The following is a 26211-nucleotide window of genomic DNA, read 5'->3' on the forward strand; positions in this document are numbered from 1 at the left end:
AAAAGCTAGTAGAAATAATCAACAACTTTAGCAAAGTTGAAAGATACAAAATAAAACCACATAAGTTACAAGCATTTCTATATATTTCCAAAACATCTCAGCAGTAAGAATTAGAATGAGAAATTCCATTTAAAATTACCCTAGACTATAGAAAATACTTAGGAATCTATCTGCCAAGACAATCATAGGGACTATATGAACACAACTACAAAACGCTCTCCACACAATTAAAACTAGATCTAAACAATTGGGAAAAGCATTAATTTCTCATGTGTAGGATGAGCTAACATAATAAAAATGTCAATTCTACCCAAATTTATTAACTTGTGTAAGTGCCATACCCATCAAACTACCAAAAAACTTTTTTACTAAATTATTTTTAAAAAAACATAACAAAATTCATTGGGAAGAACAAAAGATCAAGGATATCCAAGGAAAAATGAAAAAAAATGTGAAGGAAAGTGACATAGCAGTACCAGATATCAAACTATACTATAAAGGAGTGGTCATCAAAACAATATGGTACTGGCCAAGAGACTGAAAGGAGGATCAGTGGAATAGACTTGGGGTAAATGACCTCAGCAAGACATTCTGCAAAAAAAAAAAGATCCAAGATTTGGGGACAAAAATCCTCTATTTGATAAAAACTGCTGTGAAAATTAGAAGACAGTATGGGAGAGATTGGGTTTGGATCATCATCTCACACACTAAAGCAAGATAAATTCAGAATGGGTGAATGACTTGAATATAAAAAAGGAAAGTATAAGTAAATTAGGTGAACACCAAATAGTGTATGTGTCAGATATTTGGGAAAGGAAATGTTTTGAGACCAAGCAAGAGTTACAAAAACTAAAAAAAATGCAAAATAAATAATTTTGGTTACATTAAATTAAACAGGTTTTGTACAAACAAAACCAATGCAACCAAAATTAGAAGGAAAGCAACAAATTGGAGGAAAATCTTCATAACAAAAAACTCTGACAAAGGTCTAATTACTTAAATTTATAAAGAGCTAAATCAATTATGCCAAAAATCAAGCCATTACCCAATTGATAAGTGGGCAAGAGACATGAATGGGCAATTTTTAGTCAAAGAAATAAAAACTATTAATAAGCAGATGAAAAAGTGTTCTAAATCTCTCATAATCAGAGAGATGCAAATCAAAACAACTCTGAGGTACCACCTCACACCTAGTAGATTGGCTAACATGACAGCAATGGAAAATAATGAATGTTGGAGGGGATGTGGCAAAGTTGGGACATTAATTCATTGCTGGTGGAATTGTGAATTTATCCAACCATTCTGCAGGGCAATTTGGAACTATGCCCAAAGGGCAGGAAAAGACTGTCTGCCCTTTGACCCAGCCATATCACTGCTGGGTTTGTACCCCAAAGAAATAATAAGAAAAAATATATGTACAAGAACATTCATAGCTGTGCTCTTTGTGGTGTCAAACATTTGGAAAATGAGGGGGTGCCTTCCAGTTGGGGAATGACTGAACAAATTTTGTATATGTTGTTGATAGAATACAACTGTGCTCAAAGGAATAATAAATTGGAGGAATTCCAAGTGAACTGAAATGACCTCCAGGAATTGATGCAGAGAGGAGTAGAACGAGGTGAATATTATTTACAGAGACTCATACACTGTGGTACAATCAAATATAATGGACTTCTCCATTAGTAGCAATGCAGTAATACAGAAGAATTTTGGAGGAATTTATGGGAAAGAGAATTATCCACATTCAGAGGAAAATATGTGGGTGTAGAAACACAGAAGAAAAACAAATACTTGATCACATGGGTCAATGGGGATATTATTGGGGATGTAGACTCTAAATGATCACCCTAATGCAAACATCAACAACATGGAAATGGGTTTTGATCAAGGACACATGTAAAACCCAGTGGAATTGCATGCCAGCTACAGGAATGGGTGAGGTAAGGGGAGGGAAAGAATGTGATTCTTGTAACCGAGGGAAAATGTTCTAAGTTCACTAATTAAATACATTTTTCAAACTCACACACATACTTAAAGAAAAAAAATATTCTAAAGTATTATAAAAATAAATGAATGCTTACCTTTTGACTCAACCATACCACTGCTGGGTTTGTACCCCAAAGAGATAAGGAAAAAGACTTATACATAAATATTTATAGCCATGCTCTTTGTGATTGCTAAAAATTGGAAAATGATGGGGTGTCCATTGATTGCAGAATGGCTGAACAAATTATGGTATCTGTTGGTGATGGAATATTATTTCACTGAAAGGAATAAGGAAATGGAGGAATTCCATGTGCACTGGAGTGACCTCCAGGACTTGATGTAGAGGAAAGGGAGCAGAACTAGGAGAACATTGTACACAGAGATTAATATATTGTAGCACAATTGAATGTAATAAACTTTTCTACCTAAGGTGAAGATCATATTAAGGAGAAGGTAGTGAGCAACAGTGTCAAAGGATGCAAAGAGGCCAAAGAGAATGAGGATTGCAAAAAATATTTCATTTGATCTGACAATCAAAAGGTTATAGGTAACTTGACATAGAAAACAGTTGAATTGGAATAAAATCTAAAGATAGATTGTAAAGGATTAAAAAGAGTTGCAAGGAGAGGAAATAAAAATTTCTTAAGATGATTTTCTTTTTTTGTTTTGTTTAGCAATAAAAATTAAAAAATAGGATAATTTTAGCAGGATAAAAGAATCAAGTGAATTTTTTTTTCTACCCAGGATGAGGGAAAAATAGATATTTATAGTTAGAAAGGATTGAAAAAGCATATAGGGAACTGTTGAAAATATATGATCCAATGAGGATGGCAGAGGAGGTAATTTCATGGAGAAGTTGGGATGGGTTGGGATTATTTGAAAAGGAATAGTTTAGTCTTGACAAAGGGTAAAACTATTTCATCATGTTAGATGGTGGTGAAAGAAAATCTAGTGGCAGAAGTCATCTGCATATGAGATGAGGAAGACAGTAAGAAGAGTGAGCTCATAGTAAATGACCTTACTTTCATTTTTGCAAAATATGAGGAAAGTAATTCAACTCAAAGCATATGGGGAGTGGGAACAATAGGGGATTTTTGTTAGAATGAAAAACTTTTAAAGACTTACTGTGGAGAGTTTGATGATGAGTTGATAGGCAAGATAGTGTAGGAATACTCAGCAACAGTTAGACCCAGTGGAATTTCTAGTGGACCCATTCTGAAGGCTTACATGATTTCCCCACATTTTAAGCAATATATTTATAGCAGTAATAGCAGAGAATGCTGACTGAGGCTTGGCAGGATTAATCAGAGATATATTAAGGTCACAAGGATTTAAACTGAGTAGAACAGTATTGATTTGAATTCATTTACCAAGTGGTCATGATAGAGGAAAAAGCAAAGTAGAATCTAGTAGAGGAGAAAACTGAGGAAGCCAAGGGATTGGAGGTCTCAGAAAATATAAAGGCTCTAGAGCTTTGTAAGGGAAGGCAGAGAGAGGTGAAAAGCCAATATATTGTTGCAAGATAAAGGCATTTCAGATTTCTTAAACAATTGTAGGGGATAGAAATTTCAGTGTATGAGGCTGAAGCGGGATGAAGGAGTCAGTCAATGGAGGTGAGTATGTTGAGGAACCATGTGGTTCAGATATTAGAGGAAGAGTTATATATGTAAGTATACATTTAAATCCCCTAGTATGTGAGCAGGAGTTGTAGAGGAGACAATGAAAAGGAAAAATTTTCCTAAGCCCCTAAACTCTCTATAATCAAAACTAATTACTCTTTCCTAGGATCATCTGATTCTAGGCTTTGCCCATTTTATAGAAAGTAATAAAATATGAATTAATAATATTCTTTTGTTTGCCCTTCTTCCTTCTATTCCTGGAAATTTGTCACATTTCTAATCATTTTCCTATACTCTTTTCATCCTCCAGGAATCAAAAGAGCATATTCCTATTTCCCCATAAGTGCTTATTTATCTAATGCCTTCCTTCACCTGCACTGCCAGTGGCAGTTAAGTGATACAGTACCTATAGAAAACTGAACATGGAATCAGAAAGAGAAGAGTTCAAATCCAGCCTCTAACTTTAGCTATGTGACCCTCAGGTTACTTAACTTCTGTCTACCTCAACTAAAATGTGAATGATAATAGCTCCTGCCTCCCAGGACTTTTGTTATAATCAATAAGACAATATTTATAAAATGCTTATCACAGGGTTTAATAACCCCCTAATATATGTTTGTTTCCCTCTTTCCTTGAAGGACATCCATAGGTATAGCTGATAATTTTATCTGAGACAAATCAATTTTAAAACAGAAACAATTGACTTTAAAGAAACAAAGTAAGAAAGGATAAAAAAATACAGGGGAGGGGGTTAAAGAATAAAAATTCATTATATCCACTATATAAACTGTTCAGTACCTATGTGTTTATAAGGCTTATATGTGTCCCAAGCACACAGTTCGTTTTTGTCCCACAAAAATTTTACTGTATAGCTCTTATGCCAGCACAGCTCTTTCTTCTGTTCTAGTGTAATTGGGGGCAGTGGCCAATAAGCCCAATTTTTATCAGAATGCAGAGTGCCTATGATACAACTCCTTATTTATTTGTTTGTTTATTTATTTATTAAAAAACTGTTAGCTTCCATCTTGGAGTCAATACTGTGTATTGGCTCCAAGGCAGACAAGTAGTAAGAGCTAGGCAATGGGGGTTAAGTGACTTGCCCAGGGTCACACAGCTGGAAAGTGTCTGAGGTCAGATTTGAACCTAGGACTTCCCATCTCTACGCCTGACTCTCAATCCACTGAACAACCCAGCTACCCCACAACTACTTCTATAGTCACTGTAATATATAATAAAAATGCCATGGAGAGACTTTGGATTATCAAGATGCATTCTGTAACTGATTCCATTTTGTTTATCTTATCATAATGAAAGGGACTTGACATCGTATAGTTAGAATGTGGAGTGCATTCAAAATATGCTAGGTAACCAGTGTTTTGACACTATTCTCCAATCTTCCTTTATCTACTACATATACATCATTACCGGGGGCCGGGGGTACCCTTCTATTGCTCCTTATATACAGGAATTACAGGTCAAATTGTGAGAACTCCACAACATTGGAGGAACTCAACCTGCCTGGGAAGGTCTGTTTAAAGTACTGTTAACCACTCCATAAGCTACTAAAATTAGAGAAAAGGATTCTTGGATTCATTGTTCACATGTAAAACTGGTACCTTGTATTGATACTGAGTGTATCCTGTTACATATATTGTATTTGCTGATTGTTTGTTTTAAGATTTAATTTTGTTTTTACATTCACATATTAATCTAATCTATAACAATCCATTATGTTATATCAGTAACTGTGTTTTGGCTATTTGTTGGGGGCCATCAAAGCCATGCTGTCTGACATGATTGCATGTGGAAACTGAAGGTTGCAAAGTGAACCCCTGGAAGGATGGAAACACCCACTCAGCCCCCTCTATGTGACTTCTCACAGTAACATCCCTTACTATTGGAATTGCTATGATTATTGTTCTCTTCCTAGCTTCAGGAAAAATAATATGAGAGAAAAATACTTGTAGGATTAATACATATATCCCACTTTAATCCCCCCAGAATGTCACCAAAAGATCATACTTTCAGAATTAAACCTAAAGATTCCTATGTACCCACTCAGGTGGAAAACCCCAGTTTTTCTCCTAGGCTTAAGCCTCTAGCAAAACCACATTCAGATTCTCTACCACCACTACAAGCCAGAAATGACAGGCATATTAATCATCTCTCAGGCAGGGATTGGTACCTGTAACTGTGAAAATGTGGGTTTCAGTTTATGGCGACCACAAAGATTGTGACAAAAACCCTCAAAAATTTCTGTGAAATCTCTTTCCTTTCTCTCTTTATTACTTGCTCTGTCAGTCAGTCTTTTTTAAACATGCTAACTCGGCTTCAAAACATAGCAGCAAAAGCAGGTGAATAAAAAACATTTCTATTTCTCCTTAAATTAAATAGAACACAACTGTTTTAAATCTTAGCAACAGGGCCCTAAGATCCTGCTAGGAGAGCTATTTCTAAAAATCCTTTCCTTTAGGGAACAACTGCCTAAATTAGGATTAAGGGAAACCTGGGGAAAACTTTTGGCCTTTTCCTGCTCCCCATGTGTTTACTTTAGAATTATGTGGATACAGCCAGTTCACAAAATACCTAACAACTGCCTCTTCAGCTCCATGAACAAACTTGTAAAATTCACATTCATTGTCTTTCTGAAATTGCTTATACCATGGAGCTTATGGCAAAGTATAATCAACATGGTACTCCCCCTTGGGATTTTGATTGTTATAGCTGTAATATTGTATTTCCTTAAGAAACCCAATTCTCAGTCAAACCAACCGAGTGTTCCTTCTACTACTCAACAAAATGCAGAAATAAATATTCTGCTTGAGCTTATAGAGGAAAGTCAGGGGGAGATCATAGCTTTTATGAGAAACATTAAAAGAGAGTTAAGAACATTATCAGAATCTCTGTCCCACCTTGCTCTGGACACTAACCCTCCTAGCCAACCCACTGCACCCCCTGCCAACTCAGCCTCAGAACCCCCTACTCCTAACCAACCCACTCCTTCCCCTGCCCATGCTTCTGATCCCACACCCTCCACTCTAAGTTCACACGCCACCCATGCTGACCACCCTACAACCTCCACCCTAAGTTCACACCACACCCATACTGACCATCCTAATGCCTCCACCCTAAGTTCACAGCCTACTCATTCCTCCAACCCTAACACCTCTGCATCTTTTCCCCCAGCTAATAACCCTTCTTCCTTTGCCCCTCCTTCCCACCCTGCCCAATTCAATTACCATACCCTTCCTACCTCTCATCCTTCTGGCACTATGGGAAAAAAACAAACCCTCTCCCTCAATGTGCCCAACCCTTCTCTTTATCAAACCTACCCCATTGAAAATGGATTAAGAAGCCTATAAACAGAAACAGGAGTACCAAATAATCCAGATAGGTTATTTCCTTTAAGGGAAGTACCCACTTTTAATAAAAGTGGAAACTTGGTTTCTGTAAGACACCGCTCACCTTTTAACCCTGAGGATTTAAATAAATTTAAGGAAGATCTTCCATCATTTGAGGAAGAACCAATATTAATTATAAAAAAAAATTAGAGAACATATTCAGAACTTTTGACCCCACTTGGATGGATGTTGAGAATTTATTAGAAGCATTTTTGACAAAGAGAGAAAAATAAACCAATATCGTCTCTCTGGCTAATCAGAAATGAGGTAGGAAAGGACATTATTGGCCAACTTAAGATTCACATTGGAACCCCAATGTTGAACCAGATCACACAAAACTAAACCAGGCCAGAGAAGCATTATTGACAGCCATGAGAGCTTGCTCTGATAGACCTGAAAAATGGTCAAAATTTGAAAGAACCCGACAAGGAATTGATGAGACTCCTTCCTAGTTTATGGACAGACTTATTAACATAGGAAATACATATATGGACCTTGATTTATCCTGAGAAAGGTATATTAGGCAAATATGTAGGCATTTTATTGAGTACTGTTGTTCAGTGGTAAAAGACTACTTTAAAACTAACTGTCCTAATTGGGACTCTATGGACCTTGAAGAATTGAGGAGAGTAGCAACCTATGTTTATAAGGGTCGTATAAAAAGACCTGAGGAACAGAAGTTAGTGGAAGATTGAAAGAAAGAAATCCAAATGCTAAAAAGGAAATTGAAAAATAAGAAAGAAACCATAGCCCCGTTGCAAGAATCCACAAATAAATCAGTAACCTGCCACTTCTGTGGGAAGAAGGGCCACAGAATGATAGAATGTAGAACTTTTCTCAAGATTATTGGAAGGAATACAGAGTTTAATAAAAACTTTAGAAATAATAACTATAGAAATGATGATAACAATCATAGAAACCAGAATTTTAGAAATTATGGGAATAACTATAATGACTATAGAAATAAAAACTTTAGAAACCAAAATTATAGAAATAGGAATTGGGAAAATAATGACAGTGCTACAAATTAAGAAAATGATAATACCCAACAACAATATATGAAAAATGGTGCTCGTCCAAAAAATACTCGAGGTGCTAATGACCTTCAGAGGGGTGCCCTTCAGGGGGGTGCTCAAGGAACATCCCAAATATAATGAAGGTGGTTCTTCCTAGACTCTATTGATTTTGTTGATATTAATTAACCTTTTTCAGTTTTGTCTCCCCTCCAAATAGTAGGAAAGAATGAACAAAGAACTTAAAACTATGAAACCCTTTTGTATTAGATCTAAAAATAGACCAACTAGCTTAGGGTTTTTGCTTCACTATAAGTATGAGTTGGGGACTTTTTCATTGTTCCATCAGAGGTTTACAACTTTATCTTCCCCTAAGGCACTGTCTGAGGAGGGTGGGTTAATTTTAAAGTTCTCAATACATTCCTGACCAGGTACCTACCTTGTTTAAAATTGGGAATAGCTTAACCAAATTTTCTAAGGTACAGTCTGAGCACTTTTTAAAAATTCACAATCCCCCCTGATGATCATTGGGAGACTAGTCTCCCCATTGATCATTTAACATATTCATCTTTTAGACCTAAATGCACTTGAAACTACAGATGTATACAATATTCAATTTTCTAAGAGGAAATTCGAGTAGTTAGGGAGGAACAGAAAGAAAGAAAGAAAGCAAAGCCAATGTTTTGCTAGGCGCATTGACAGAAAGCCAAATTAGGGGCATTACCCTTGGCATAAAAGTGTACATTTACAATAAATGTTCAATCAAAGTTCAGTTCAATCAAAGACACCCAAAGTTCATCCTTGATTTTCTTGCTGTAGTGTAGGTTTTCTGGCATCTTCCTGAAACAGTTCATTCTCTGGATATTCTCTGGATTTAGGATTTAGCAAGCTTCTTCCTTGAAGATGCTTTCTCCAACAACATCAAAATTTTGAATTTTATATTAAAATACAATCTCAAACAAAAAATCAAAAATCTTGGATTTTAAATTAAAATACATACCTCACACTTCATTGGTTGTTGTGCTTACTGAAGTCCAAGTAACATATCTTAGATACCTTAGTGAAACATTAGAAAAATGAAAACTGGATATTTTTATATACCTAAATATGGATTGTGTTGATTTTACTCTTTGACCCCACATTTAGCAGCAGTGTTTTTGTTAGTTATCTTATAAGTAATTCCAATTGATTATGTAAGTTGATTAAAAGCAACAATGATTTTCTTAGCAAGTCTGGTCACCTTACAGGTTAATGGGGTTTGATCCCTGGCTATCCTGCTGTGACAAGAAAACATTTATCTTTAGTAAGCTTTACTTTGTTGTCAGGAGCTATAGCAACATCGAATGGAGAATAGTCATAGAATGTTAATTAAACAATTTGTTAAAAGTTAATGTATGACACATCCAAATATCTGTAAGAAATCATGTATGATGAAAAATGTGTGCCAAGGATATATGTTACCCCTGAGATATAAAAATAAAGACAACCCTTTGCCATATGGAGCACCTCCTTGTGACAACTGTGCAACAGGTTGAAACTTTCAGCTGTCTTCCCATGCAAATCCACCTTTTCCTTCACACCCAGTCAGAAGGACCCCCAACTTCAGAGACTGCTAGACAGGCTGCAATAGCTATTAGCTATATGTTCTGTTATATTGTCTTTATTTGTACCCCTCCTATGACTGGTCTGAAAAAAATACCATTATAAAAGTCCATAGAAAAGTTGGACAAACTTTTCCATGGCAAAGCCATAGGTATGTTACCACAGCTTGCAATACAAGGTCACATGTTGCCTAAAAGGCCTTCTGCTCCTTTTTTTTTTTTACCTTTTTGAAGTGTCACATAGATGATGATAGATGAACTCCATCAAAATCATTATAATCTGTATCAGTAACCTTTGGAGAATTTAATTACCTAGAATTGCTTTTACCCAGTTTTCAAAAGTGATTTTTGGATTTTTAGGAGCAATTCTGACTGATTCACCTACATTTGTCTTATGTGTAACAAGAGGTAAGGGGCCATTTAGTGGCAAATACATGAGTGACAAAGTAAAGTGCAAGAACATTATTATATTCCCCACCTCCACATTTGCAATGGATGGGACATATAAATATTTGCCTTTTATAGATCTTACATTCTCATCCTAGATGAGAGAGGATGTTTCATGGGCTTTGGTGACCCAGGACAGATTTATAATCTCATTCTGAAGGAAAGAGGATTTCCCATGGGATTTGGTGACCTCTGGGCCTTTTTTATATTTGTAACTCTTCAGAAATCTAAATCTAGATTTTTGGTGACATCAGAAATCTAGATTTTTGGTGACATTTTAGACCCAAAAGGTCTTCATCAGCAGTGTAGAGGTTTTTTTTTGGGCTCTCCTGAATGATGGCAGCAATAGAATCTGTTAGAAATATCTCAGCTAAGGTTGAAAGATTAGCTAGATCTGGAGAATTTGTGACAAATATCCATGAGCTTCAAAGTATTTTAAAAAGACACAGAGCAAATGGCAATACTCATGTGAATTCTAATGATAGTTAGTGGAACCTCTCATTACTGCAAGGAATATGTTTGTTTGCAGATGTCATAAAATGGGCTCTTATGATTTGGGGGATTTGGGTACTTCTAAGAATCTGAATGAGTTGTACTACTATTTTTAAAAAGCTGTCACTATGGGTCATGGCCAAGTTAAAAATGAAATAAAACTCATTTTTGAGTGAGAAATCTTTGTGTTATGTCTCTGCTTGGCTAACACTATGTCACATGGAATGTGAACTATGAATTTATGATTTATTATAATTATTAATTTTTTTTCTTTATATTTGCAATGGCATATTTTTTTGTACTTGAAGTACATGGAATCAGTATTAATGTTTTTGATTTTGAAGGATAATTTTATAATATCTATTAGCCCTAGTATCAATGCATACCCCAAAGCTTAAGATTATGGAAACCTGCCATTGATTGTTAAGTATTATGGGACTTTAACTAATAATTGTGTCTGATTTCAGAAGAAGGGATCACAAAAGAGGCACTGCACAGTGCCAGGAAGTACAAGGTCAAGGAGAGCAATAATCGATGTGGGATTGATGAGAACCTTGAAGTTTGAGGAAGCTTCAGTTTGGCAACTTCAGATGCAATTCTCCCTAGTGCCAGATTTCTGACAATTACCTTAGTTTGGCTTTCATTTTGGCTCTCTTATACCTAAGATTGAAGGTAAAATCAGACCAGGGAATCATACTTCCCTTTTACCTCAGAACATAGTCCCTTCTCCTTCATATTCTGGCAATTTTCTGTAGTTCTGGCCGCTGGTGGGTAAAGTTATATATTGGTACAAATGTCTGGCAAGCTTGTGGGACATAAATCACTTTAATTCATCCATGCTGGTGATTCAAGGACCTGTTACAGTTTTATTGTTTTTTTTTTCCTCAGAATTTTATACATTTAAATTTTTTTGTATTTCATCCAGAATTTAATTTTTGCTCTTTTATTTGGGATATTGGGTGGGTATTTGTTTTCTTTTGACAATTGATTCATATACCTCATAACTCAGCCATGTATCCTGGATTGATTATAGCGTTGTTTGATACTCTTTTCAAGGGGGATTGTGTAATTATCCTAAAAGTCAAGATTTAAAATACTTTGGAGAAATTTCAGAACAAGAAGTTTGCCAATAAACAAAATCAAGAAAGCAGATCTTTTTGGAGAAGGTGCCACAAGGATACCCATGAAAACCACACACTGCATGAAAAGATCCAGAATTAACTTTGGTATATAATGAACAGAACTGAAGTGGGATGAACATACTTATTCTGAATGTAAACTTATACCAAAAGGGATTGGCTCAATTGGCTTTTTGTCAATGTATCTATCAATCTTTTTTTTGGGTTTTGTTTTATTTTTCTTTTCTTTCCTTCTCCAAAATTTCTGGTAATTTCCCCTTTGAAAAGTGCAATATGTTATGCATCTCTAGTCAGAAGAATCTTTAGAGGTATAAACTGGTTATATGAAATGATTCATTAGGGAGATTAGGCATGTAAATTTGGGAGATTTCAATATACTTATCTCCCAAAAGAATCACAAGGGGGTAGTAGAATCTGCTTCCCTCTCCCCAGTTCATCCTCACTGCACTGCATGGCTGGATGTCACATGAATGCTCCAAACAGGTCACAGGTGAAGAGCCTTAGGAATATGACTCAGAACTAAAGGTTACAGGTCCAGGTTCAAAAGAAAGGACAAATGTTTGGGGTGAGACATGCCCAAGCTATCTAAACCAGTATCTGGTTTGTCACTGACAAACTGACAAACAGTATCCTTAAGTTCCTATGGTTTTGGCATGGAAAAGGGTTTGCACAATTTTACAATGGGTTTTTATGATGGTATTTTCTCCAGTCCAGTCATAGGGGGAAAGTACAAAGACAATGTAACAGAATATATAGCTAATGGCCAAAACACAGTAGATAAAAATCACTTGGTGTAACAGAAGATATTAGATTAGATTAATATGTGAACTTAAAAAAAACAAAATTAAATCTTAAAACAAATGATCAGAACATACAATATATGTGACAGGACACAGGCACTGAATTCAAGAATCCTTTTCTCCAGTTCCAATAGCTGTTACAGAGATTTCTTAACTATTTGGAGGGGAACAAACTCAAACAGTTAACATCAATAAGGCAATGGGATTTGAAAAGACTTAAATTTCACCCCCAGACACATTAAGGTTCTTTCCCTTCCCAAATATCATCATTCATATATATTCCTTTTGTCATATTTCTGTGGTTCCCCATACCTGCACTGGGTATAGTGTGAACAAATTCATATTGGATATTTTGCAGAGACTGTGTAGACCAAAATGACTAGGGGGTGAGGGAGATAAATCTCTTCTCTGAATCTTGAGATTACTCAAGCTATCAACTGCAAGGTATTCTATCAATACAAGAACCCCCAGAAACATAATTAAACCGAGCCAATCTGAACTTGTAAGCTTTTCTAACTCAATAAAATTATCTAGGAACAAAACCTGTTCCCTTAGAGTTTCAAACATGCATTGTAACATCATTACTTCTCAGATAGGCTCTCTGCCTTTTGATTATAGGGAAAACAAAAGACACTTACTTGAAGGTAAAAAAATAGCTTCAGGAGTTAGCTAAGAGGTTTGGAAAAGTATTCTTCCTTCCCCTCCGCCCTAGGGGCAAAATCACGGGGAGAACAAAAGGGTATTTGAATAGAAAATATAGGTTCCACCTGATTTTTGGGTCAGGAAACCCCAGAGGGTAATTTCCAATAATTCTGGTTTCAAATCCACTGATCTACTACCTTCCCTGCATTATTCTGGGGTTTAGCATATAGAGGGTGGCACATGAGATACCCCCCCATCTCCATTCAGCCTAAACCCTCAGTTTCCACCCTCTCAGCCAGGAGCATGAGAACTCCCCTTGGTTAGCCAGGCTGGGGTTGGGGTCAATACTGTGGATTGATTGCTGCATTCTGTGTTCCCCTGCTGAAAAGATATTAGTGCAAGTTTGAGACCTACATGGGTGTAAGGTTGGGGTATCCCAATGGGAGTTGGATCTCAGCCTTCTGGAAGGAAAAAAGAAAGTGTTTCCAAACAGCTCTCAGACCTTTGAGCAAACAGCAGCAGTAGGGAGACTGTGGTGGGAGCCAAAGGGAGCAACAACATGAACTGCAGTAGCTAGTGGACAGCCCTCAAAAAAACAAACAAAACAAACAAATAAAAAAAAGCAAAAAGCAGCCTATCAGCAATAAAACAATTTATCTGCTCCCTATCATTTACTCAAAGGCTTCCTTAAAAAAAATCCAAGGATTCTATTTCTTCATGGTTCACCAGAAATGTAAGATTAAAATTTATATCCAATACCTCAAAGTATTATATTTTATAATATTTATTAAAACTTACTTGAAGTAGAGGGGAAAATATGACAAAAGTAAAGCCCAAGAAAAGAGAAGTTTTTCCAAACCATGCTGGATAGGTTAGTACATGACCAAGTGCAGTGTAAGGATCATCAATTCCAAAAATATGGAGGCCCAGAATTCAGTTTTGATACCACTGCTGCTACATCATCTGCAACAGCATATTTCATCATGTGCCTTGATTATTTTGACCTTAGGAACATTAAGTCTAACAATTTTCCATGCTGCCTGGCCCTATAGGCCACTGGGATTTATAGCTTGACTTATTAATGCACCTTAGGAATAGATGGGTTTTTCCAAGTGTCCTAATCTTTGATCCCTCTTATATGTAGCTTTTGCCATTAGAACATATAATCCTTGATATCAAGGGTCATCCTGCTTTTTTATTCATGTTCCCAGAACATAGTACAATGCTTGCTATATAGTTATTTTCATTCACAGATTCATTCATTAATACATTCATGTTCATTTTTATTTTTTTTTATTTGTTGTTTTTAACAGTTCAACAATATTCTATTTATAAGCCAGTTTTTGTTCAGGCATTTTTGTAACTGATGAACAACTAAACAACTATTTTGTTTCTAATTATCTGATAAACAAAATATACAAATATATATACACATGTATATATAGATAGATATATATAGATAGATATATATGTATACACAATGAATTCTGAATGTTTGGGTAGATATCAAAATTTTCTTTCTTTTTTAAACACCATTGGGCTAGATGATTATTGATGTGAAGTTTTGTCATAGAATAAAGACATTTTAAAAGAAAATTTAAAAAGAAAAATTAAAATTATTTTGTAGAGTGCTGATTATTCCACCCACAATTTGAAGGGATAACAATAAATAGAAATAGTCAATATTAAAAGAGCAATGGGAAACAAGGGATACCAATACACTATTGGTAGGATTGTGACTTGGTTTAAACATTGTCAATGTGACACCAACTGGGTATTTGTGTGTCTAAATTTCCTCCAAAAAGATACTTTCATTTTATTTTCATTTTATTAGTTTTCTTTTGTAAGAAGAAACCTCAAATATGTTCTGATTTGTCCTTTTTTATTATTGTGAATTGGAACAATCTATCTAATAGTTGCTAATAATTCACAATTTTTTCTGAGAATTGTTTGTCTTCTTTGGTCACTGGTCTGTTGGAGAATAGACTTTTGTTAATTCTCTATTTACATTAGTTATCAGACCTTATCAGATATATTTAATGATTTTTTTCAGACACTTCTTTCTTATCATGTAGATTATTTCTGGAGTACATGTCATTCAGTTTCATCTAATCAAAAGTATTTTATCTTATCTTCACCTCTATATCTTCTTTGGTTGTGAATTTTTATTTCTAAATGAAATGATGCAAAGTGAAGTGAGCATAACCAGGAGAACCTAGTACACAATAACAGTAATAAAGTGCAATAATCAGCTATGAATGTCATTACTATTATCAGCAACAGAAGGATCAAGGACATCTCCAAAGGACTCATGATGAAAAATGCTATTCACTATTACAGAAGGAATTGGCAGTATAAAGGAAGATTGAAACATTATTATTTATTTTATATCCTCCATTTCTCTAGTATAAACAATATTTACCTTATTTCACAATATGAAAACCATGGAAATATGTATTGTATGATAAACCCATACACAACTTTTATGATACTACTTGCCCTCTTGGTGTGTAATTAGAATCTGTTACCCTAAAAAACTGATCCCAAATAAAACTACAATTCCCAGAACCCCATTCACTTCCTATAGTTATGTGCTTACATTGAAGGGATATAAATTTTGTGGAGGTCCATCTTTTTTCCTCTTTTTCTTTCCTGTTGTGGCTTTGGTGGAACAGACTTTTTGAGCAGGTAGAAAAAAATAGTCACTTGATTCTATTTTGTCAGATAATAAACTTTAAAAAATATAATATCTGAAGTATTATATGTTAATATAAATCTTGTATTTTATGTTGACCAGAAGTGGAGTTCAGAACCCTAAATCCTCTTTGAGTAGATTAGTTTGAAAAGAACACATTTTCTCCTGCCACAGCTCCCCTCCCAAAAAACTTTCTTTGGAGCTGCTGCCTGTTGCTGCCAATCATGCCACCCAGTCTGGGTGGTTCTTGCATAGCAATTGCTTCTGCAGATGCTCCTCCTGCTGATTATTGGGGCCACTCTCCTGAGGCTTGACAAGGATCAATCCCTCTTTCACTTGCATTGCCAACAGCTGAATGCTTGCCTTGGAAGCACAGATGTGTTTCCCTTGGGCAATCCCTCTTAACTCCCTGTTCATGTGACAGGGGAAGGAAGGTTACTCTTCCAAACAGGAAGTAGAATTGCAATCATGGCTCACTCTATGAAAGAGCAGTACATTACCTATCTCAAATACCTCCCAGTTTTAGAATGTCTTTTCTTCCTACTGTTCCTGTGTTCACTGGTCCTTGTGATTGTAAGGGGAGATTCATCTCCCTACATCCTCTTGCCATTCTGGCCTGTGCAGTCTCTACAAAATACATCCAATATGGGATTCCTCCACATTATGTTCAGTGTGGAATTCTCCCTCACTATAGGAGATCCAAGAGGAGTGACAAAAAGCAACATAAATGGATAATGATCCTTGGAAGGGAAAGGAACTTTAAAGAGTCTGGAGGTGTATTTTTAAGCCTTTTCAGACTCTATTGTTCTATGGAAGTCTCTGTATCAGAAATGGAATAAAGGACTCTTGAATCAAGTGCCTGTATCCTGTCACATATATTATATTTTATGTTTGCTCATTTTAATATTTTATTTAGTTTTTTAAGTTCTTTTACCTACTTTATTTTAAGTTACTGTGTTTTGAAAATTAGCTAACTGTGTTGTTATATTATCTTTATTTGTATCTTCCCATATGACTGGCCTGGAGAAGATACCATTAGAAAAGTACCTTTGAGTTGTTTGTAATAAGAGGTAAGGGTCCATTTAATAGATGAAGTGAAGTGTTATAGCACTAGTCCCCACCTCTGCAGTTATAAAAATGTAATTGATGAGACATATAAAGACATGCCTTTTAAGGCTGTTACAGTACCATACCAGAGGAACTGGGAAGGTTTTCCTAACAGGCGTGGTACTCCTGGATGGCTCATAAGAGGGAGAAATTCCCATAAAGCCTAAGTAGCTTCCAGATGATTTTTAACTCTTCAGCTTATTCTACCTCCAAAAGAATGATCTAAATTCTTGGTGATGTTTTAGACCCAAAAGGTTTTCTTGAATTAGCTGCTATACTATTGTTTTTTAAATAAAGTTATTTTTTAGTGAAAATTAATGTATACTGAGTTGATATGTGTGTTTTTCAAAACCCTCCTCAGGGGGGATTTTATAGTTGTCATTAAATTCTAGTTTTATAAAAATTAAGAATCTTTCTACCTCCCAGAATCCAGGAAGTGAACTACTTGGAGAAGGCACCACAGAGATGCTTGCTGAAACTTCACACTGCACCAAAAAATACAGAATGAACTTTGGGTTGTAGTGAAATTAAACTTTGGGGGGGTTGTAACACATTTATTTTGTATGTATACTCTTATACCAAAAGGGACTGCTCCCTAATTTGCTTTTTGTCAATGTGCCTAGAAATCATTGGTTTTGTTCTTTTTCCCTTTTATTCTCAAATTAGTGTAGTTTATAAGTTGGTTATGTTTACAAGATCCATTGGGGAGATGAGCCTTCCAAAGGATATCAGGGGGGGTTATGTTACCCTAAAAAACTATGATCCCTAGCAAAACTATAATTTCCAGCATAACTATAAGTCCAAGAAAGTCACTTACTTCCTATCATTACATGCTGACATAGACAGGATATAAATTGGGTGGAGGTCCATCTATTTGCCTCTTTTTCCTTCCTGTTGTGGCTTTGGTGGAGCAGTCTTTTTGAGCAGTTGTCAGATAATCAACTTTAAAAAATAATATTTGAAGTATTGGACATTAATTTAAATCTTACATTGGTGAGAGGAAAGGAATGAGAGTCAAGGAGAGAACATGAATCATGAAATGTTAGAAAATGATTATAAAAATTTCGTGGACATATAACCTGGGAACTTTAAATTAAAAATAAGATTTAATTTCTATTCATGAAAGTAAAAATGATTGAATAAAAGTACCTAATCTATTAATTTTTTCTCTTTTCTCTCTCATTTTGTGTGGTAAATATATTTGTGTGTGTATTGCAGGGTATTTTAGATTCAGGGTCTTCTTCCATTTAGAGCTTCTTGAACAAAATGTAATTATGTGAAGTGAAATAGTAAGGCATAAGTGATAGAAAACATGTCTAAGGTTCAGAAATATCTAGGTTAAAATACAAACTTTGATACATATTGGTTGTATAACTCTAGATAAATCAGTTTGATTCCCAGATCTCTATGAATCAACTTTATGAATCTTGTGCCAATCTATATTGAGTAAGAATATTGTAATTTCAGGTTGAAAAACATTTCCACATATTACATGTATGAAGCCTTAAGGCAAAAGAAAAATTACAATATTTCACTCTAAACTTAATATTTGACAATTGATTTTAAAGTTTTTCCATCAATTCTTGTGTCAATACATTGTTTTGAATTTTTTTAAAGTGAAGTAAAATAAGGGTGGTAATTAGGGGCACTGATTAAAAACAATAACACTGGTGTAGAAGGAAAGAGTGAAAGAAAAAAGGGCAAGACTTGGAGAGAAAAGCAAAATATTGGAGAATCCACAGAGTTTAAACATATCTCTGAATATGAATGGAATGAACTTACCCATAAAATGGAAGCAAATACCAGAGTGGATTAGAAACCAAAATACTACCATATGTTGTCCACAAGAAACACACATAAGGCAGGTAGACACACATGTTAAAGGATAAAGGATGGAGCAAAATCTATTGGGCATCAAATGAGAAAAAGAAGGCAAGAGTCACAATCATGATATCTGACAAAGTCAAAGTAAAAATAGATATAGTTAAAAGAGATAGGGAATGTAATTACATTCTGATAAAAGGCAGTTTAGACAATGAGGAAATATCAGTACTCAACATATATGCAACAAATGGTACATATCCAGTTTTCTAAAGGAGAAACTAGTGAAGCTCAAAGATGAAATAGATAGTAAAACTATACTAGTGGGAGACCTGAACCTTCCTCTATCAGATCTAAATAAATCAAACCAAAAAGTAAATAAGAAAGAGGTAAGAGATGTGAATGAAATCTTAGAAATCTTAGAGTTAAGGCTATGTGGGGAAAAATAAATAAGGACAAAAAGGAATACACCTTCTTTTCAGCAGCACATGGTACATTCACAAAGATAGACCATGTACTAGGGCATAAAAACATTGCAAACAAGTGCAAAAAAGCAGAAATAATAAATGCAAAATTTTCAGATCATAAAGCAATAAAAGTAATAATCAGTAAGGGTACACGGAGAGGCAAATCAAAAATTAATTGGAAATGAACTAATAAGATTCTCCAAAATCGGTTAGTTAAAGAACAAATCATAGAAACAAGTAATAATTTAATTGAATAAAATAACAATGATGAGACATCCTCTCAAAATCTATGGGATGCAGCCAAAGCAGTACACAATGGGGAAATTTATATCCTTGAGTTCACATATTAACAAATTAGGAAGGACAAAGATCAATGAATTGGGTATACAAATTAAAAAAATAGAAAGTGAACAAATTAGTTTTTTTAAATGTTATACTTCCTCAAGTGCAATTCATATCATACAATTCTTCTTATTTGGTTAAATTAACCAAGCATTTATTTATCATCTGTTATATCCTAGGCAATTCAGTTCTGAATCCAACTCATTGGGCATCAGTTGTATCTATGCCAAAGAGATTTACTTTACACTAACTTAACAAATTAGACATTTAACAAAAAAAACCTATGGTGTATGTGTGGAGTGGGATTTCTAAAACATGTTATTTTCCCTCCATTATTGATTGTCAAGCAAATATCTCCTGATTTATCATGCATTACTATGAGATGACCCTTTAATGTTTTGTGCTCCTGTGATCATATTACAAATAAGCAACAGCAACTTGAGATCTTCATGATTTATAAGAATTCTTTCTTCCATTTGGACTTTGGGAAAAACAATTCATTCTTCACCATGTTTTCTGCTTCACTTAATGTAAATATCCTTAGGAAAATTAATCTTTGTATCTTGGTTTACCAAGGAATGCTGTATGATTTTAACATACACAATAGATATTTTTGGCTTAAAGTAATTATGTAAGAGTAATTTCCTAATTCTAGGCAAATTAGTGCATGTGTGTGTGAGTAATGAAAAAAATAAACATACTAGCAAGCTATCTTGTAACTTTCATACAATGTAAAACAATAAAAATCTTTGATATAGATGATCATTAAACTCTGTTTTTTTCCACTCTTAGATAGATCATTTTCATAATGATTTAATGATAATGTGAAAGAATATACAAAAGATTCTGCAATTCCATTGTTAGGTTTATTTAACAAGGATGTTAGAGAAACAAGATAAAGAACCTACACATTCCAAAATGCTTGTAGTAGCTCTCTTTATGGTGTCAGGGAACTGGAAATTGAGGGGATGCCTATTAATCAGTGAATAGCTAAACAAATTGTGGTACATGCTTATGTTAGAATACTCCTGAGCCCTATTTGCAGGCTGATTTTCAGAAAATTGGAAAGAACTACATGGTATAAGAAACATCAAAATGAATAGAATCAAGAGAATATTATATAAAGCTATATATTTGATACCTGAAGAACAACTTGTGAATGTTACTTCTAGAAAATGAAATGAAAATGATAATATGTCTCCCAATTGAGTACTTTGATGATGAAAGAGGAGAGGGGATTTAGACACTTGAAAATAAATCCTATTAATAAAAAAAGTAAAATAAAAATAAGGTTTAAAAGAATATACATGAGATAATTGGTTATTAATATTTTATGTGCTTCAGATGCATGCTAGTAGCTAAGGTAGTGGTAAATGACTCTCCCTTTCCCCAATCCATCCATGCACACAAATGAAGAAAATATATCCCCTCGAAATAAAGTAAATTTGGAGGAATTTGAGTAAGAGTGGAGAGCAACACAGGCAGCACAGCATTTGTGAGAATTGGCAGATTTTGGAGTCATCCCTAATTCCACCAGAGGTAATGAAACTGTAGAAGGCAGAGCGAATTGACAAAGGTAAAGGCATAAAACCTACAAACCCTCATGTGGCATTGGAGTCCTGGGGAATATGGGAGCAAAAAGGGTGAACTGGAACCACAGTGAAGCAAATTGCTTACTGCCATATGATTTGAGAATACCAGGAGTGATGGAATCTAAGGCAACCAAAGACACTTGGGAAAATTATGGAGGCAGTGGACTAGCCAACAAACAATGAAGGATACTGGAAGTATAACATGCTGAATATATATGGACAAAGAATGAGCAAACTTTCAAAAAGCAAGCTAACAGAACCACCTACTTGAAAGACAAACTATAAGAAACAAGTATAGCCACTCATACACCAAATACCCGAAAAGAGTTTTCTGCAACCTTGGGGCAGTATGTTCTCTACTCTAGCAATAGAGGAGAATCTCAAAAGATAGATAAGGTAATGACAGTTGAGTAAAACCAACCAGAAAAATGAACAGAAGACAAAAAACTGAATTTAGTGACATAGATGACAAAAATATTAACTCAAAAGGGGATTAAAATGCCAAAAAAAATAATGTGAAGCCTCAAAAGAAAGTATGAAAGGATGTCAGAAGCATTTATGGAAGTCATTGAAAAGAAATTTTAAAAATAAATAATAAGAGAAAAATAATAAAAAATCAAATAATAAAAGAAATTTTTAAAAAGTCAAACTCAACAGCTGGGGAAAAGATTTATTGAAAAAAACAACTCCCTTTGTAAGAGAATCCATCAAATGGAAATGGAAGTAAATCAACAAACAAATGCTGAAGGAAACAATTCTTTAAAGAGTAGGATTGGCTAAATAGAAAAGCAAATACAAAAACTCAAGAAAGAAAATAATTTCCTAAAATTTAGAATTGGACAAATAGAAGCTAGTGAAGCCACAAGATAGCAGGTAATAAAATAAAATTCATGAAAGGGAGAAAAATACACAAAAATCCATTATACCTCCCTGGAAAAATGACTGACCTGGAAAATTGATGCAGAAAAGATAATCTAAGACTCATCAGAATACCTGAAAGTTGGGTTTTAACAATGAGCCTGGACCCATACTTCAAGAAATAACAAGGAAAAATTTCCCTGATATCTGTAATGTTTACATTACGGATTTGACTAAATATATATGATTCAAAGTATTATTACTTAAAGTCAGAATGACCTTTAATAGCTTTTATTTACAAAAGAGGAGGGAAAAGTGAAAGTAGAGAAATACAAAAGGGTAGAGAAGACCTACTTAGCCAGGATTTGTTGACCTTCAACCAGAAGTAAACTCTCTCCAAAAGGCAAGAAGGGAAAACCAGCTATCCACTCGCCCAATTTCCCTCCCAAGAGGAATGAGACTATCAAGACTATGATTCCTGCTTGCTGGAATTCTAAAGACTAAGCAGGGTGGAGTAAAACTAAAGTTCACAAAGGAAACAAAGAATTCCTTTTTCACATATCTTTGTATAAGAGGAGATAATAGAAAGAGGGAATCCACCAATCACTTCCTGAAAGAGATACCAAAATAAAATATACCAGGACAATTATAGTAAAATTCAAGTATTTTCAGGCCTAGGAAAAGGGATATAAACTACCAAAAGGAAATTATTCAGATATAGAGGAACCACAGTCAGGGTTACGCAATACATAGCAGTTTCAATATTAAAGGAATAGATAGCATGGAATATGATGGTCCAAAATACACAGGATCTATAACCATAACTTAGAATTATGAATCCAGAAAAAAAAAAAACTGAGCATAATCCACAAGTGGAAAAAATCAAATTTAATGACATAGGAGAGTTTCAGATTTTCCTGACCAAAAAGCCAGAACTGAAAAGAAATTTTGAAGAGGAAATTCAATGCTCAAGAAATGTATAAAAAGTAAACTGAAAACTTAAGGGCTTTTGATATGTTGAACTGAATACATTCATACCAAGAAGGTGATAGTTGATATAAAGATACCTATGATACTTGATAAAGGCAAAGTACTTAGAGAATGCAAGATACCTAAAGGACTTAACATACATAAGAACTATGTCAGTATTAGGACAATGAAAAGTAGTATACATAGAAAGAAGGAAGGAAAATAAATAAAATGAAACTGATATTTTTTTTTAAAAAGGAATAGGAAAATGAATGCATAGAAGAGAAAGAGAGAGATAGAAAAGAGTAAACCATTTTTTATTAAGAGACACAGAAGAAGCAAATACAGTGCAGTAGAAGATGTGGGTGTGGTGCCTATGATTAAACCTTACTTTCATCAGATCTAGCTCAGAGTGATAAGACTCACATTTAGTCATTTATAAAAACCTATCTTACCCTAGAACATCATTAGAGAATATTTTGAAGCCCGAGTGCCCAGAGGGCAAATTCAAGTCAGCTGTGAGCCCCCCACATTACCCAAGGGAGCAGAGGGAGGAAGTGCTTGCTTTGTTAGGCTGGACAGAGGGGTGGAGCATGCAAAAATATCTTTGGGCACTGGAAAGAGAGGGAGCAAAGCAGTTTTCTGAGTGTTGGCTGGGCACATATTCCAATATTTCTCAAACAATGTCCCCAAAAGAAGTAGAATGGAAGATAAATTAAGGGAGGGAGATGGACAAAAAGGAGGTGAATTGTGGTAAGCAGCCATCATAAAAAAAGAAAACATTTATGAAAAGTGAAAGACTAAAGGGATAAAGAGGAAATATTAAACAGAGGGAAAGGGAAATGGAGGAAAATAGACAATTAGAATTCATAACTATTAATGTGAAAGGGTTGAAATTACTCATAAAATGAAAAAAAGAGCAGAGTGAATTATCTATTAGAAACGCATTTAAAACAGAAACACCCAGAGAGTAAATGGAAGAGGTTGGAGCAGAATTTACTATGACTCATAAAGTAATGAATAAATAAATAAAGCTTGAATAGCAATATTGATTATAGACAAACCAATGGTAAAAATTTATGCAGTAATAGAGATAAGGAAAGAAATAACATCATGATATAATGCACCAAAGACAACAAAACAATATCAATGTTAAACATATATACACCAAATTCATAACACCCAGATTCCTAAAGAAAAATATACAACACATACAGGAAGAAAGAGTTAAAAAATGTTACCCCAATTTTTCCCCCTCTCAGAAGTAGCTATATCCAACCAAAAAAAAATAAAATAAACAGAAAGGAAGTTAAGGAGGCAAATAAAACTTTAGAAAACCTGGTGATAGTAGACCAGCACAGAAAATGGAATGGGGGTAAAATTGGGACACTAACCCATGGCTGACGGAGTTATGAATTAATCCAACCATTCTGGAAGGCAATTTGGAATTATGCATAAAGGGCTTTAAAAGAATTCCTGCACTTTGATCCAGTCATACCACAGCTGGGTTTGTGCCCCAAAGAGATAATAAGGAAAAGTACTTGTACAAAAATAATTATATGTGAGCTCTTTGAAGCAGCAAAAGAATTGGAAAATGAAAAGTTGTCCATCAATTGGGAATGGCTGAACAAATTGTGGTATTTGATGATGATGGAATACTATTGTGCTGAAAGGAATGATGAATTGGAGGATTTCATCAAGCAGAAAAGATCTCCAGAAATTGATACAAAGTGAAATAAACAGAACCAGGAAAACATTGTACACAGAAACTGAAAAATTGTGGCACAATCAAATATAACAAACTTTTCTACTATGCAATACTATTCAAGCAATGCAATGACCCAGGACAATCCAGTGGAGAAAAGACAGAACGTTATCTACATCCAGAGGAAGAACTGTGGGAACATAAACTCAGAAGAAAAATATATGATCAATAACATGGTTCAATGGGTATATATTTGGGGATTTTTACTTTAAATGATCAATCTATTACAAATATTAATAATATGGAAATAGGTTTTGAACAATGATACATGTATAAACCAGTGGAACTACTTGTCAGTTGAGGGAGGGAATAAGGATGGGGAAAACAATTAATCATGTAATCATGGAAAAATATTCTAAATAAAAGGAAATGGAATGGGAAAAGACAGGAATGCATTTTTCCCCTCAGCAGTACATAGTACCCAAACAAAAACTGTCCATATAATGAGGCATAAAAACTACACATCCAAATATAGAAAAACTAAAATATTAAAGGGATACTTTTCAGACCATAATAAAATAAAAATTATACTAAGCAATAATGCCATAGAGAATGAATGAGTAAAACAACAAAATCACGGGAAAAAATAAACAATTTTATTAAGGAAAATGATGAGGAAACAACACATTAAAATTTATGGGATAGAGGCAATGGAGTATTTCGAGGGAAATCCATATTTCTTAATACTTACATCAATAAATTAGGGAAAGAGCTGATCAATTAATTGAGCATGCAATTAATAAAACTTAAAAAACAACAAATTTAAAAAAATTAAACACAAAATTAGAATTCCAAAAAAGCAAGCATAAGACTAATAAAATTTAAAGTAAAAAAAAAACCCTTTGAATTAATAAATAAGAAGTTTCTTATGAAAAATAGATAGAATGAAGGTTAACTTGATTAAGAAAAAACAAGAAAAACAAATTTCCTGTATCAAAAATGAAAAAGTGAAATCACAACCAAAGAAAGAGAAATTAAATCAATTATTGGAAGTTATTTTGCTTAACTACATACCAATAAATCTGTCAATCTTAGTGAAATAGATAAATACTTACAAAAAATATGAACTAATTAGATGAACAAAAGAGTAAATAGAATCCTGAAACAATCGCATCACAGAAAAAAGAAGTTGGACAAACTATTAAAGAACTCCATAAGAAAGAGACCACAGTGCAAGATGGACGTACAAGTGAATTTTATTAAACATTTAAAGAACAACTAACTCCAATATGACATAAACTATTTAGAAAAATAGAGGAAGCAGGAATCTTTCCAAACTCTCTTCATGAAATAAATTTCTTATTTATACACAAACTATGAAGAAATACAAGAGTAAGGAAATTATAGACCAATCTCCCTAAAGAATATAGATGCAAAACATTTTGAATAAAATGCTAACAAGGAGATTACAATATTTTATCACAAAAATAATATACCACAATCAGGGAAATTTTA

Source organism: Monodelphis domestica, chromosome 3 (assembly GCF_027887165.1).
Source record: "Monodelphis domestica isolate mMonDom1 chromosome 3, mMonDom1.pri, whole genome shotgun sequence".
Classification (NCBI taxonomy): Eukaryota; Metazoa; Chordata; class Mammalia; order Didelphimorphia; family Didelphidae; genus Monodelphis; species Monodelphis domestica.